The sequence below is a fragment of the Cebidichthys violaceus genome, unplaced genomic scaffold (genome assembly GCF_023349555.1).
Source record: "Cebidichthys violaceus isolate CVI_PGR_0920_01 unplaced genomic scaffold, fCebVio1.0.p SCAF_17, whole genome shotgun sequence".
In the NCBI taxonomy this organism is placed as follows: domain Eukaryota; kingdom Metazoa; phylum Chordata; class Actinopteri; order Perciformes; family Stichaeidae; genus Cebidichthys; species Cebidichthys violaceus.
In genome coordinates, this window is record NW_027176340.1 from 7,162,511 (window position 1) to 7,180,470 (window position 17,960).

A 17,960-nucleotide genomic window follows, 5' to 3' on the forward strand; every position below is an offset into this window, starting at 1 on the left:
AGCTGATCTTATGTGCTTTCCACCATTGAGGTTGACAAAGGAAGAGGCCTGCATTGAAAGCACCTGTGTCTGATATCTAAAGAAAGCAATGTAAAAGTGATTACTTGACTCTGGGGGCAGATGATTTGAGGCATTGAGACCCACGAGAGTCCGACATCAGCGACACAGTGGCGCTCTGTCTGCTGAAAACAAGCTGAACTGTGTTTTTCATGTGGCCCTGAGGAGCAACTAGGTAATAAAAGCAGCAGGACAGTCTGTAACACCATGAGCCCCCTAGGGACACCGACACACACACACACACACACACACACACACACACACACACACACACACACACACACACACACACACACACACACACACACACACACACACATGGGTTTGCAGTGAACACACATACATATACACATGGTCATGTACTTGTCCATTTATGAGGACATACAGCCATGGGCATAAAGTGCTTGCTCCCGCCTCACACAGAAGCAGCTGGGGGAATCTCAAGCCAGGTGAGGCTTGAATATTTCTATTTAGCTCACAAAAGGATGCAAACAAAATGCTGCTCAAAGTGATGTTTAGGGAAAAGGACACCTGCGAGGGATTTTAACTTGGAAATCAAATTCTTTGACCTCTTTGAGATTTCCCCACGCTTCTGAGAAACAAAAATGCCTGTGAGGTGTTGTTATCAAATAATACATGTGTTTAGTGGTAGCCTGATGTTGCTATTTTTGCGATCCTTAGAGTCTTAGTGCAGCACGAAATTTCCTCCTTAAAATGCGGACTTCCTTCCAATTTGCATCTTTTTTGAAATAAGTTATTTACTATTGAACAAGAGGGATCTTCATGCTAGTGGCTCTGTGAGGTACAATGGTGCTTTGAGATAAATGCATTACCATGCTAACATTTTCACTATGACAATGCCGGTGTTTAGCATGTTCAACATCTTAGTTCAGCGTATTAGCATGCTAACACCAGCTCCGTTCATGTGAATGAGCACGAGGACTAGCTTGGGCTGAGGGCTGGGATGCAAGATTAAAGAGATCGTCGAAAGATTTGAGTAATTTTATCTGAAAATTATATCGGAAGTCAAACTATTTATGCTTCATGCATGAATAGTGCATAAATAGTTCAGCTTCATGCAGCCACTTTCATAGGAATAAACGGGGCAAGGCCTCCAGCGCTTTATCTAGCTTGTTATATACCCAAGGTAATTGGAAAAAAAAACAAAGTACTGGAAAGATTAAAACTCTGACCTGATGATGGAGCTAGATGAAAAGTGAAGGGATCGCCAAAGGTATAACAGTTACAGTTTAAATTTTACGTTGTGATTAAATTTTTTTGTGGCACTAAGCATTGAGCTTGCTGCCATATGGCTCTATGCTGGTGGTACCCACACACACACACACACACACACGCACACACATACATGCGCATGCACACGCATGCACACACACACACACACACACACACACACACACACACACACACACACACACACACACATGCACATCCCTTTACATTCTCCGTATTTAATTAAATTCAGCTACAAGCAAGAACACAAATGTCCCGACTCATTTTCTTGTGCAAATAGGGCAACATAAGCCTACAGGTTAGAAAAGTGGGCTTGTGACGCAGATGTATATACCAACTGGCAAAAACTGGGAGAGTGTATGAATGAGTAATGCTCTCCCATAGGGGATACTACTGTTGTGCCTTTGAGCAAGTCACACAACATTAAAGCACTATGATGTCGCTGGGCAGCTCTCATCTTGAATGTTTGTAACTGACCTTAATTTGTCCTGTGGTTTAATGCGATTTCTTTGCAGTTTGTGTTCCTCTGTGGCTCAATGAAGCTCATTTGACTCTCTTGAGCTTGTAGCTGATGGATTAACTAATTAGTTGGTTGGTTTGAAAAGGGCCATTATTCTCAATATTGATCGCAAGACTCTTTGTTACTGTAAATACATCACAGTCTGGATGTCAGCAATGGACTCAAGTTTGAAATCAATATTTCGTTGGAACAACAATTGGCGCACAATGTAGTACAGAGGTTCATGCTTCACACATGATTAATCCTAATGACTTTGGTGATACCCTGACTCTTCCACTAGCGCTACTCTGAGATTGAAATGTGAGGTTTTGAGTGAAATGTCTGATTGGATGGATTGCATTCACCTTCCCCTCGATCAAGTGGAATAACTTTGGTGAACCTACCCTTTTCAGGGGAACTTTTAATTTGTCCAATACTTTATGACCATATACACTGTAACTATGACATTCTTATCAGCCTCAGCTGTGCTTTGTGTTCAGTGCTAATTAGCAAACGTTAGCGTACTAACATGCTAAACTAGGATAGTGAACATGTTACACATTGAACCTGCTAAACATCAGAATATTTTGTCATTTTAAGTATTTTAGCATACTTATGTTAGCATTTATCTCAAAACTCTGCTACACTGCCTCGCTGAGCTGCTAGCAGGCTGCAGACTCCTCTGACTAAATGCTTACTGCACTACTGTGCAAGAGATCTAAATGGTTTTAGGCATTTAGGTTAAAATGAGGCTACATTAAGTTTAAAAGTGATATAATTGTTGTGATGTCTTTATCTTAAACTAAAGTATGTCTTGTCAGATTATATTACATAAAACCTTGTAAAAAACCTTGTCAGCAGTATGGGAGCCACAGCACTGATGTGAAAGAAAAAGACATTGAGTGTTCATTGGGTCATTGCTACTTCACCAAGAACGGTTTGGAAAATCCTGTCACTGTGGCAGAGTGTTGGATTCCTTCTACAGCGACAGAAATACCAAATGCCTGGATCCAAGTCGAGAGGTTCACCCATCTGGGGACCACCGCATGCATTCCAGCTGTGATGACACAGAAAAGGAAGCTGTGACACAGAAAAAAAGCCAGCAGAGATTGTAGCCTAATGGGTTAGTGTTCCAGTAGTGTGCTTTTCTGCACCAGGAGATGATGTGATGTAAGGCTACACAACAGCGGCTTTCAGCCAGCAGTGTAGCCGTGCCCTGGTCTGCCTTCATATCTCTCAAGCATTGACAGAGTCTCCTTACATATTTATGTGCCGAGGGAAAAGTATTTTGTTGCTCTGAGAAAATAGTAAAAGTCAGCCGATAAATGATTGATAGCCGCTGCTGTGCTGAACTTTGGGGGTAAAGGGATGAACAAAGAGCAGAATAGAGGAAGCTGAAGAAAAGACATGGTGGACATTAACGTGTCATAAATGGTCTCTGCATACATACATAATAGACAAAATAAGGCTGCACATATGACTAAATCTGCATTTTGGGGGCTGCAATATGGAAGTTGATGAATAACAAACTCGCCCACTTGTCTGCAGTGAGACTTAGCGTGGTGTGTGGTTATGAAGTTATCAGCATTGAATCTTTTGAAGCAATGTGTTGAAACTAAGTAGCGTAATATTCTCGCTGCAAGTATTGCCTGAAGGATTGTGCTCTTTACTGATGTCATGTTACATGATTTCTGGGTAATTAAGTCCATCAAACATTCAAAGCTTCATAGTTACATGCTGCTGCAACTTGGGGCAGCAAAAGTGCAAAGTTTTCTTGTGCTTTTAAGTGGAGCTTTTCCTAATCTGAATCAAGGGTTGGTGTACAGTGTGTTTCAAAGACTGCAAAGCCGACTGAGACAACATTTTGATTTTAGACGATATAAATAAACTTGATTTGATTTAAACAATTAACAATGTGGGAAATCATTCAGTCACTTGTATTTAAGTGCTGAAAACTGGTGATATGAGGGTGTTGGTGGTTGGTTATTCAGAAACTAGATGCTGTTGGATGATATCATATCTAACCATGCACACAAATGAAAAATACGTGAGATACATGAATACTTTAAGCATTTAGATGAAGCGTTCCACATCCTCCATTGAGCTGCATGGCTATTTACTTTGACAGGACATATTACTTTAAGTGAACACACATGAGTCTCAAATTACAGGTTGGTCTCAAGCCAATTACCATGTACAATCACCAGAGCTGCAGCTTCTGTAACAGTTTATGTGTTTCGTTATTTGTTCACTGAGATTGACTTTATGACAGGGTAGTTCATAAATAGCCGACAGTTAGCTTTGCCAGCCAACTTGGACATTCAGAATATTAGACTTTTCCAGGATTTACGCCCACCAAAACCCCAAATCCGGATACTATAAGTCAGAGCTGTTTTGGATTTACAAGACTAGTGTGACTTTATAACGCTTATCTCAGGCAGAGCCGTTTATACTAAGTCCAGTATTTCACTCCAGAAAAAAAGATTTTGACAGTGGAAGTCTGCGGTTAATAAACCACAGCTCTGCACAAAACAGCATACCCTGGAATCTCCTGTCACAATGCAGCTCCTCTGGGCAGTTTGACAAAATACAGTTGCTACTGAGTTACCAGAATGCATTATTATAGCGCAAACCTCCACAAACACTCAGCAACTTTTCAACTTACAAAGCACATTATCATTTCTTATGCAGGTTTGACTTTGACTCAGAATGACACAGAAACCCATGACCAGCCAACTTGGAAATGTAAAAATATTAGAACTCACCATAAGGACATGAATGCAGAATGATAGTTATGCCCCTAAACTCCTAAACTTATCAAATGGCATGAATCACACCGAAACAAAACCTAAAAAAGTCACTATAGATTTATCCAAATGATATCCTTTTGTACGTTTTGCAAACAAAGGAACAAACAATCAGGAAAAACAGAATTTCAATAGTATGAAGTTGAAGATATTAGTTGCTGTAACTGACAAGCAAACAGGTTCTTAATTATATGACAAGCTTTTGCATGTATAAAATTTTGAACAGTGTGTTCAACAGAGTTGCAGGAGTACAGTTTTATGACTGTACATGGGCCTTTTGGAGTCTTCACCAGCTGTATCCTTCTTTTATTTTACTCTCAGCATCACCACACAATGTTTGTTTCGGACCAAATTAAAGTGCGCTCTAATCGCCAAGCCGCAACAGCTGCACCCGCTCTGTGCTATGCTGTGCCGAGCTTCTCCATGAGGGTTAAAGTGGAAACCCACATCTTTAATTTGAGATATATCTGGGCTAGTTAATCACAGAGCTGAGAGACGTTGAGGTAAACTGAGGGTCATTCATTACCCTACACTCTGCACACACACACACACACACACACACACACGCACACACACACACACACACACACACACACACACACACACACACACACACACACACACACATGTGCATGCATGCATAAACAGATGTCCTACATTTTGCACACATGCATAAGTGTATGTAAAAAATAATGTGTGCGCTCTTCAAATGTTAAAAGCTTGATTTAGTCTCATTAATTTAATTAGTGTGCATGTAATTTACAGCAGGGAGGTTTTATACAGTGACACTCACACACACACACACACACACACACACACACACACACACACACACACACACACACACACACACACTCTCACACACTCTGCCCTCCACTTCTCATCAGGCTTCCCCAGTGCTGCTGTTCCTCCTCAGGGGCTGTGCTGGATGTCTCATCTCATCCCATCACTCTCCTCTTCCACCTCTCCCTCCTCATAGTAAGACCAAAATAAATTGCAGAGATGCTTCCCTCCTTTCCCTCCCACTCCCCTTTCACCTTACACTCCTCCTAAAAGCTACAGCAGGCTGTAGTAAAAAAGTGTAATTTTGAGAAAGACGGAGTCTAAAGTTCATTATTGCAAACTATTTCTCACTTTCTGACCTGATGCAACACAAGGGTTGTGTTAGCAATACGTGTTTCAAACCCAGGCCACCTGCACACAGTTAGAGTGCCTGTTTCCTCTGAGTGCAATGAGGATGTACAGTGCAATGAAGCCGTTCTTTAACAATCACACACTCACGCTGACTTAGAGTGCTATAGGTGCAGCACTACTCTAAGACTCAATAGATTTCCATGTGATTAAGCTTGTTAACTCTATGTCACTAACTCTTTTCTTCCCCTGAGACTTCTCCACATGTATTTATGTTTTATTTTTGTGTGGTTCTCCAGCCTCAGCTTCACTTGTAGCTATTTCGAAAAGTTCTCTATTTAAGTTGTGTTAACTCAAGCAAATACTGTATTTAACATGTGTGTTTTTCACTGATAATCAGTTTTACACACATAACTCTAGCTACAAGCTCTTCAGCTAAACCTCAGTGTTACGGTTTGATGCTGGAACAGACACATAAACAAATAAACACAGACGTCATATGTGTCAGGTTATACTTTCTGGTTATTAATAGTTAATCCACACCTTTCAACCAATCTGAATTTAGAATTTACGGAGGCCATAGGATACCAACAACATTTTTAAATATATTTCTAAAATCCTTGTACTGTCGCTGGTATTGACTGTTTTCTATTGTGTCATTGTGTAATCATAAATTGCATTTTTTTTCACTGTAAAATCAACATTACCCTGTTCTCTGTGTTCTCCCTTGTTCTCCACAATTTTTAAAGATGGCGTTGAAGGCTTTGTAGGAAACATCAAGATGGAGATCGACATGAAAAACACAGGTTTTAGTTGGATGTAAACCTGTGACATGGTGTAATGGCACCATACAAAGCCTCCAAACCGAAAATGTTTATCCAACTGGTGAGTGAAATACAAACTTTTACAAAAATGTTTATTTTTTCCGTTATCAGCATATTCATGAACGTATGGCTTACTTACAGCAGCTCCCCTGACAGAAACAAGAAGAAGTTTCTATTTTTATTACATTAATGTTTATTCATCACTATTTGCAGACAAAGATGTCTGCTTCAGCGTTCAGCAAAGACATTTTTTATCAAACTGTGCAGCTCCCACACGAAGAGGTTCTAATTTGGTACATCGCCATTTGCATGAAAATACTTGGATGTAATAGATCCAGAACTTGACACGGCAATGCTCACTCGTCGATGTGGAGGAATAGATGTGCTGAGAGTTAGCAGCAGGCTCTACCCGTGACATTTCAGCTGCCACTGTCAGGGTTCGTCAGACTGCAGCCGAGACATTTTGTGTGTGTTGTTTGGACTCGAGGCGGCTGTGTTACCAAACACAATGGTCTGTCACCGAGATGAAGAACAGAGGAGATAGTGAGGGAGAAACAGAAAGGAGGACTGCAGGAGGACATTGAAGGGGGAGGAGATAAATAAAAAGAGGATGAATTGAAAGAGCAGGGGAGGAGAAAGTAAAATAATGGATGATTCATGAAATGGAGTGGGGGGTATATTGTAGGTGGGTCAGCTGAAGGGCTTAAGAGTAAGGAGAGGTGAATAAAAATAAATAACAAAAGAGTAGAATATTTTGTCTGAGGGTCCTTTATAAAATTGAGCCACCCATTTATTATTTAGCCAGGTAAGAGTTTGAACTTTAAAACTTTATGAATAATTAACCCCACATTTGGCCCTGGACTATAGAGGGCAGAGTGAATGAATGAACCTAATTCAAAGAGTTAGGATTTCTGCTGAGTCACAACGAAGGTGAGTTTTATATTGAACGAATATCTAACCGTCTCTGTCCTAGAACCTAAAAGGTTAATTTTGCTTTAACAGCCTGGGTGTCTTGGCTTCTGTTCTCTGTTGTTGTATTTGTATAATAAGCACTGCGCTCACACAGACACCTTTGGATCTCCAAGGAGTCCATCCATCCCTCCTCTTGCCCCCGTCTTCATCTTTTCCTCAACCCTCTTTCAGAGGAGAGTCAGTGATGCAGAACCAACGTTCCAGCATGCATGATGAGAAAGACTTTGGATTTTGTGGGCCACACAGTCCTGGGGAACAGGATGCGGTTGTGATACTAGACAGAATTGGGGCCATGATTAGTGAATCCTGTCCCTTGAGGCCACATCAAGGGTGAGAGAGGAGAGGATCGGAGGAAAAAGCAAAGCAAAGCAGCATGCAGAATGATGTTTTCCTAGTTCAACACTCTCTCTGTTGGATATAAATTATGTTCAAATGCATCTTATCTGCATTAGAAACTTAACATTTACTTGAGTATTTACATTTCATTCTACTTTATACTTTACTAGAGTTCAGAGAGAAATATTGTACTTTTCATTACACTTATTTAAGAGTTATAGTTACCTGCTGCTTTCAAATAAAGTTTTGATAAACATAATGTATGATCAGTTAAGAACATATGATCCATTGTTTCAAATTCAACTTCCAATACTAAATTAACTAGTAATAAACAGCTCCATCGTGAATAACTAAAATAAAATTAATAAAATAAAATAAATTACTGCTCATTTATACATTCGAAAAAATAATCATTAATAATCATCAAATAATCTTTCGATACTTTAAATACATTTTTTTGCTTGATACTTATGTACTTTTACTTAACTATTTTAATACTTCCATCTCTCATCCACCGCTACTGCCGACAACTTGACCTCTTCCTGCTGTTACGTAAATCAAACGCACCCTCTGCTCTCAGAGCAGCAGTGCCCCGCCCCTTTGTTTTGCTCTGCTAGCCTGCTGTAACACACCTGAAACACCTGCTACTGATGGAGCTAACATCAACGTTATGATAATGCAGCTTCAGGATAACATTGTGCAAGAATAATGTGACATTCAGCTGCTTGTTTGTGCATCAACTGTTGCCATTTCAATCCAGAAGTAAAGTTTTCCTGTCCTGCCACCTGTGATCACTACTTCACATCTCAAAGGTAAAAACCAGCTGCTTGTGCTAACGTGCATTACGTAAGTTGTTAATGTGTGCTTGATGTTATCTCAGCTGATGTATAATGTGTTGGTTTCGTTTGGCTGCTAATTTCTGGTCTTCTGTTGCTTGTTTAACAGCATGTGCAGTTTGCTTCAGTATTTTCAGTTTTTTTAATGGGACAGTAAGCTATGATGCTTCCATGCTGTTGATTTTCCATTGGGTATGAATAGTCATGTTTCAGCATTATGTGCTGGACTGCTGTTGAGTTGTTTTGGGAGGTTTTTCTATACAGTCACATGGTAAACCTGGTGTGCAGTAGAAGGTGATATTGTTTATCGGTCTTAGGGTAGTAAAATATCACTACAGTCTTGCACATTGTTTATTTGCATTCTTATTTTCCTGCAATACTTGCCACATGAGACATTTATGGTCTTGTCACACACAATACTAAGAGTCACCACCACTTTAAATTCTTATGAGAAATAAGATACTACAAAATGAAAGACTCTAAGAAGAAGAAGAAAAAAACACATAGGGCTGATGTACATCTCCACTGCGCCTGTAAAACTATGTTTGTGCCCTCATTGAATTATGCTGAAAAAGTGCTGACCCTTGGAGTACTGTGTAAGGACAATAAATCCTACCATGACCTTTTTAAAGTTAATAATTGTCTGCTGCACCCGGCTGTATATCACGTCGAGTTCTGGGTTTAGATTTATCCATAGGTAGTATATTTCTTACATTTATGTGATTGAACAGTTTTGTTGGGCCACACACGGTCATGAGGCCTATCGATCTGTCTGTTCATCTATCTGTCCGTTATCACGTGCCTGAGTTTCCTGTGAATAGTAAACTCCAAGAGACCTTGCAGCACTCTGCTTCAGCCTGGAAATACATTAAGTTTAGTAGTCAACTGCAGCCATCCCTCCCACAGTATACATTTCTCATTTAAAAAAAAAAAAAAAAAAAAGTCTCTGGGCATTGAGCCATGCATGGAGGAAAATGTGGGGAGACGGCAGGGACAGACTGGTTAGTTTGGTCAAATGTCAGATGGATCAGTTTTTCGATTGGTGTTTTCATAAGTCTGCTTTTTAGTAAGTGTAACGTTTTTATTCAACCTGTCTTTAATCTCTGTAACCTGCGCAGCACTTTTGGCCTCTGCCCAAGGCGTTCAGATGTAAATTGGCTTTTTGGTACGATATATGTAATGTGTATTGTCCTCTGTCTGCTACATAAACAATAAATAAATAATTAAATACGTTTATGAGAAAATGATTGAAAGAGCAAACTCTGAAAACCTTCATATTTAAAAAAAAAAAGATGTCCCAATATCAGATGTACAAAATGTCAGTTAATGATGACTTATGTTGAGTAACACTATGCAGCGTTAAATAACTATCTGTGTGTGTGTGAGTCAGAACTGGAGATTTGTGTTTAATCGGGATTAATGATGACGAAGGGCCCCCATTGGCCCGCAGTTTATGATTTAATGAAAGTGGGGAAGAGGCAGGCCCCCTGGGGTGACGTGTGTGTGTGTGTGTGTGTGTGTGTGTGTGTGAGAGAGAGAGAGAGAGAGAGAGAGAGAGAGAGAGAGAGAGAGCGAGAGAAAGAGAGAGAGTGCAGGAATGAAGGAAGAGGAAGAAATTAATAGAGCAAGGGGTGGAGGATGGAGGGTGTGTGTGTGTGTGTGTGTGTGTGTGTGTGTGTGTGTGTGTGTGTGTGGTCTGCCCATTGGTTTTTAAGACAGTGTGAGTGCAAACAGCCACTTCATGAGAGCAACACCCCGCAGAGATAAGACCGGCTGAGGACAAGGCTCAATTATTTACCGTTTGAAAGGTTTAAGAGAATTGCAGGGGATTAGTGGGGCTTCATGAAAATGGATGCTTGTGTTGTTGAGAGGGTGGCGAAGTTTAAACGGCGGTTGCTGAGCCATTAGCAGGGGTCACCTCTAATTGGAGTGCATGTTGGTCATGTCGGCGGTGGCAGAGTCTTCCCCTCTGACTGGGGCGGCTGCCATTGGCAGCAGGAAACCAGCTCCTGTTTAATGATGACGAACGATCTGACGCTGATGGAGAGGGGAAACAAAGCCCCATGCTGCTGCTCTGCAGGCGCTCTGATCTGAAGCTGCTGCGATGAGATGATCTCCTAAATAATCGCAGAGAAGCAAGCAGCGAATGGAACCGTCACTTAACAATGTGTTGTGATGTTATCGGTGTGGGAGGCAGCAGGCTTCATGCTGCTTGTGCTGACAGAAATGGAATGAACAGTAACAAATTAGTCACCGTGTTTTCCTGCGTTGTCACTGCAGCTAATATGAATTTTAGATCAGACAAAGACCTAAATATATTCAGTTTACAAATCAAATCCGTACATTTGAGAAGTTATAGCTGTCTATTAATCATTTTAGCTGTATTTGTATCACTGAAAAGATGTTTATAGTTATTGGTTAGATTTTTTACTGGCCCAAGATCCATCATTGATCATGATGAATTTCTAAATAGGTTTTGATTGTATGTTTAAAAGATAGAACAGGAAAAATACCAACATGCAAATTTAATAAAACATTTTTTTTTTGCTTGAGAATTGATTGGAACAATAAATCGATTATCAAAATAGCCGGCAATTATTACTATTCTACATAGTTTAAAATGTGGGAACAACATACTATACCATTGCTGTAGATGATTGTAACAGTCAATAGCACTGTTGCCTCACAGCAAGATGGTTCTGGGTTCGAACCCGTCGGCCGACTTGGGACCTTCTGTGTGGAGTTTACGCGTTCTCTTCTGTGTGGAGTTTACGCGTTCTCTTCTGTGTGGAGTTTACGCGTTCTCTTCTGTGTGGAGTTTACACGTTCTCTTCTGTGTGGAGTTTGCACGTTCTCTTCTGTGTGGAGTTTGCACGTTCTCTTCTGTGTGGAGTTTACACGTTCTCTTCTGTGTGGAGTTTACACGTTCTCTTCTGTGTGGAGTTTGCACGTTCTCTTCTGTGTGGAGTTTGCACGTTCTCTTCTGTGTGGAGTTTGCACGTTCTCTTCTGTGTGGAGTTTGCACGTTCTCTTCTGTGTGGAGTTTGCACGTTCTCTTCTGTGTGGAGTTTGCACATTCTCCTCTTGTCGGCGTTGGTTTTCTCCGGGTTCCTCCATCAATCCACACACACGCAGATTAGGTTGACTGTCGACTCTGAATTGCCCGTAGGTGTGAATGTGAATGATTGTCTCTGTGTAGCAGCCCTGTGACTGTCCAGGGTGTACCTGTCACCGCTGTCAGCTGGGAGCATGACGCTCTAAGGATAGGCAGTTACAAATAATGGATGGATGGACAGATGAATGATTGTAACAGTTTACCCTGGCAGAATGATAGTTCAAAAAAGGGCCGCTGAAGCTCTGGATTTTTTGTATTTATTTAAACCAATCCCAAACGTCTTGGGCTGCGCTAAGCACAGGATGCAGCGATCGTGCCATTGCAAAATAGATAGTAGGAGGGGAGGAGAATGGCGGCTGAAATGGGTCTACCTACAGTCTACATCTGGAAAGTCAGACTAGATGTACTGTAATTGGGGCTGTCCTTGGCCAAAGAAATCTTTAATTGACCTACACTATATGTTTTCGTAAACTAATTAATTAGTTGATTAAATCGATAGATCTGAAAAACTCTCCGCAAAGAATCACAAGAAATCCCCACTTTAAATCGCATGTTTAGCAGAGGTGGGCTCATACAGTTCTTGGAAATAAGTCATTCAGCATGAAAAAAAGTATAAAAAACGACAAAGACATCTTAGTCGACTCAGGAAAAAAATGACAGACTAGTCGACTAAGAGGGGGCAGCCCGAACTGTAATATATAACGGCTCATGTTGGAGTTGTCCAGGTCTTTCTGGTGATTATTAAAGTGGAAGAAGACTGTAGAAGCTGAATTTGTATTTTTACTATTAACCTACCACCTGAAATTAGTTTTAATGGGGAAACTACTTTACCTTTAACCAGCATTACATTACGGCTGACACTAATGATTCTTTTAATTTTGATTAATAAAATGTATTAATAGTTGAAAATATAAAATGTGAAAAGTGCATGTCAAAATTTCCCATATTAAGTGATGTCTTTGGATTGCCTGTTTTGTCTGACCAACAGTGCACATACAATGAAACAGAGAAAAGCAGAAAATCCTCACATTTGACAAGCTGTAATCAGTGATGTCATTATGATTAGTAGATCATCAACATTTTACCAATTCCTTTACCGTTTATCCACTAAACAATTCATTTTGCAACTGTTTCAGCTCTAGAATGAACCCCAACTGCAAACCATCAACGTTTCTGACTTCACCCCCCAAGAAGATTACATGGTCGGGACACAGCAGGAGTCAGACAGCCGACAGCCCTGAAACAACAGCACTTCTGCCAGTCTGTGGTAGAGTTAGAGCAACGTCAGACTGCATTTGTACAAATACACGTTGAATTCCTCAGATTCACAGAGGACTGGCAGGCAGGAAGGAGATCAAAGCGTGGAAACATTCCTGTGTATTAGGTTCACCTGTCAGAGCACCTAAAGACATCAGTCATAGCTTCAGAGGAGGGTGGTCTGCAGGGAGCTTCACGTTGCAGTCTGACCAAAAAAACAATTGGTGCTGTTTTCTGTCAGGTTGAAACATTCAGCTCGGCTGGGATCCATCTTGAAACACAAGTTATATGTTCAGATACTTTTCCATTTAGGGAATAGTCTTGCTGTATTTCATTATTGTATTGATTGAGGGTCAACAGGTGCATTTTTACCACAAACGGCAGTCCAGCCGTAGAAGACATCGTGAAGTAGACGTACCGTAGAAAACGTACTGTAGAAGACATACCACAGAAGACATACCGTAGAAGAAAACCGTGTCGAGGAAAACATACTGTAGAAGACGTACTGTAGAAGAAAACCGTGTCGAAGAAAACATACCGTAGAAGACGTACTGTAGAAGATGTACCGTAGAAGATGTACCGTAGACGACATACACGGAAAACGTACTGTAGAAGATGTACTGTAGAAGACGTACTGTAGAAGACATACATGGAAAACGTACTGTAGAAGACGTACTGTAGAAGACATACCATAGAAGACGTACTGTAGAAGAGATACATGGAAGACGTACTGTAGAAGACGTACCGTAAAAGACATACACGGAAAACGTACCGTAGAAGACGTACTGTAGAAGACGTACCGTGGAAGACGTACTGTAGAAGACATACTGTAGAAGACGTACCGTGGAAGACGTACCGTAGAAGACGTACTGTAGAAGACATACACGGAAACGTACCGTAGAAGACGTACCGTGGAAGACGCACTGTAGAAGACATGCATGGGAAACGTACTGTAGAAGACGTACCATAGATTATTATATCATAATATCAATTAAGGCTATATATTCAATATTGTTGTATTATATTGTCTTTCAACCAATGCTTATTTTAGTCTTTTCACTATGGAGTCATGGATTGAGGATTTTATCAAACAAATTCAGTAAATAGTGTAAAAAACAACCTGCAGCCAGAGGTGCTGTATTTATATTGCTTGTTTTCTCTGACCAACAGTCCAAAAACCCAAATATGTTATTTTACAGTCATACTGTAAGGCAAAGAAAATCATCAAATTCACACATTTGAGAAGCTGGAACCAGTAAATGTTTGATATTTTCAGTTGAGAAATGACTAAAACAATAAATCAATCATTAAAAGACAAGCAGGACGTAATGCATAACAGCGGTTTGAAGGTCATTGCATTGTACATCATTTTATCATCTTATTTGTATTATTTGTAATTGCATAATGCTGCATATATTTTCCTTATATTGAAGGTAGAAGAATAGTCTTTATTATTTTGTGATATTGATTTCAGTCAGATTTCCCAGTTCTAATGACAATATGTTTCACTTCTAAAGTAGATAATAACACGGTGTAAATGTGCACAATACAAAATCCACGCTAGTTGACACTAGCGTGGAACTCAGTTATGTGTGTCATTAACACCTCAACAAGTTCATGTGCGTACTTATGCGAAAGGATATTAAAATCAACATCTGCACAAACAGCTGCTGCTATGCTTTTTTTTAAAATGTTTTTGAAAATCCTGATTCATCTACAAATTTAAATACATCTTGTTCATATACTCCCTCATATCTTACATTCTTCCACATTTATTTTACGTGGTGTCCACATTGAACATGTTAAACTGCAAATGTAAAAATGACTAGGAGCATATGTTCATTCGATGAACCTTTTTTGAAGCGTTATTAATGCATTTCTGGTGTAAAACTGTCCCCCTTTCACCTCATTACAAGCCTGGGTTAATGATGTTTAATGCAACATGGTTTCATATCTGTGAAGTTCCACTTTGCATGCATTAGTCGAACAAGAGAGTGTGAGACTTATCTTGTACGATACGCATTTCGCTGCAGAGAGGCCAGATGTTAAATCCCAAATAATTCGCCCTGGATTTAACTCTTGCATTTATCTCTCTGCCAAATCTGTCTCTGCTTTGTGGCTTTAAAACGTAGTCTCTCATTTCCAAAAGTGAGCGTGTTTACGTGCTACTACAAATGACCTATGGTTTTGCTAGCTTTAGCATGTGTGAGTGTGAATGTGTGTGTGTGTGAAGTGGTCTCATGTTTCCTGTGGGAACTCCTTGCAGAAAGCCGCGCTGGGGGACGATTCTGGACTTTTAGTTGCTGACGATTATAAAAAGTGAAACGTGAGCGCATTCCTGAGGGCCAAGCTATAGAGCTGTGTGGCTACACAGCTGAGGGCTTATTGAAAGATGAGCGCTTAGCAGGAAATTAGCCTACTGTGTGATCCAAAGGGGTCACAAAAGCATACATGCGCCGACATAAATGCATACACTGCATTCCGTATTCACCGCCCCCAACTAAAGATGATCCCTTTTTTATATGATCATCACACGTCCCGTTAATTTGTTCAGGCAATGAGTCACAGTTGACTGCTGAATCGTTAACATGACCAGGTCTTTTGTGTTCAGTCCTCGTTTGAATCTGAGCTCTGCACAGTGACTTGTAACTGGGCTGCACTCAGGCATTGCGTGCCCCAGATTTGGGGTGGGAGTGTTGTGAGGCTGTGAGAGAGCGACAGCTGACTAGCTGGGACCAGAGAGGAGGAGGAAGGAGGGGGAGGAGGTGGTGGTGGTGGTCAGACAGCAGTCAGACAGCAGTCAGCGTCCACTGCTGGGATCCCGGGGGAAACTGAGCCAGAAGAGAAGGGACTACAGTTGCAGCTGTTATTACCCCCCCCCCCCCACGCACACACACAGATTATTCTTAGCTCTTTTTTTTAATCTTGAATGCTCACTGACCTGTTCGTGGACTGTTATGTAAAGTTCTAAAGTGTTCCTGTGAGATGGTGTTAAAGCTGAGAGAATATTGATCTGAACACATTTGGCAGCAAATAAACAGCATTTTACTATGGGGAGAATGTTGGACTTACACTTAATGTAGGTTTCCTAATATGCCGTTATAGTTATGGCTTTTCACTCTTGCATTTGGGCTGCTATTACTTCCACTATCAACATGATTATTGTTGTTTTGAGTAATTGATGAATTATACAGTCTGTAATGAAAATATCCTCTAATTGGTTGTTTAGTTGGAACTAGTCAGTTGACTAATTGATTCATTTACTTATGATTATCAGTTAAAAAGAGTGATGATACAATAACACCAGTTTCTACAAACCCTGCAAAGTGCAACAGGGAAGGCATTGTTTTGAGCGCATCTTTGTTTTTGGCCTCATTATTTCAAGTTCATTTATTTGCGTTTTTTGAGTTTGTCTCAGACAAGAAAAGCTCGTTCTGTCCAATTAACAACCGTACAATAAAATGAAGTAATGTAGTATGCAAACTAGTCACTGGTCAATAGAGATATTTTGTTAACAATTAAATAAAGCAGATTAGCAGACTATAGAAAAATACTTAAACGATTAAATTATTATAAAAATTGTTGTTGAGTTTTCTATTCATTGACTAATGAATGAATGGAATAATTGCTTCAGCTCTAAAAGATCCACAGAATATCATGCTATGGAGTAATCTCTACATAACCTACTGTAGAGCAGGAGCTCTGCAGTAGGTATTGCTTGCTTTTCTTGGAAGAAGTGCTCGGGGACAGAAAGATGAACTGATTGATGTGGTTTGATGTGTAGCTCATAAAAAGCATCTGAGGGATTGAGTGTCACGAAGAGCCAGTGATAAACTGCAAGGCTGCAGAGTTCATGTTGCTGTTGTTTATTTATTGAAGACCCTGATGGAGTTGTTGTACAGATTTAGAATCAATTTAGAGCACCGTTGATGCACAGGCAGTGAGTGACTCGCTGGCTTTGGCCTCAGTGAACCTGTTAGTCATGCAGCCGCACTTTACTGTAGAAAGAAATCAGACTGAGAGCTACGGCTGAAAGCAAGAGCTGGTGGTTAGAGACTGATAGTTTTCCTTATTCATTTATCTTTTCTTTTCTTTCTAAAATCATTTTGTAGATAATAAATATATAAGAGTAAATGTGGTACTGTTTTAGATGTGTTGTCATGTGACAATTTCTTTGAATTTCATAATATTTAAAAAGTTATCTACTGAAGAGGTGACTTGATACAGTCAAAATATGGGATTATGTGAGTTTTCGATTTCACGATATGTCTAGAAATCTAAAACAATAATTTAGATTAATAATGTAATGGATTTCAACCTTGCTGTTTGCCTAATGCTTTGTTGGAAAGTATCAGCTCCGCATGAACACAACTAACAGCAATAACAGACACACCATTTCACACCATTTGATACACAAATCTCAAGTCAAGACACAGAGTAACATTTCTTTCTGAAAACAGATTTAATTTACAAAGAGTCACTGACGGTTTTACAGTGCACATGACACAGAATCACCACTGAAGGTTCGCAGAACCCTGATGAAAAATATCAACAACAGTGCTGAAAATTACACGTAGACAACTGTAAATAGGAAGAAATAAATGTAACATTTACATATACATACTGTGTATGTACATCTCAGACTGTGCCTCATCTTAGCACAACTTTCTCAGCAGAAATGTCTTTGTGTGTGTGTTGGACCATCTGAATGTACAGTATGTATTGACCTGAATACTGAGACAACACCATATGGATCGACTCGCCAAGACCCTCAAAAGACCTCCGGCCTAATCCCTGCTGGCTAAATTGATTGGTCTGGGATCCCATTTAAGAGTGAAATTAACAGGTTTTTTTTTTTTTTTTTTTACAATAGTA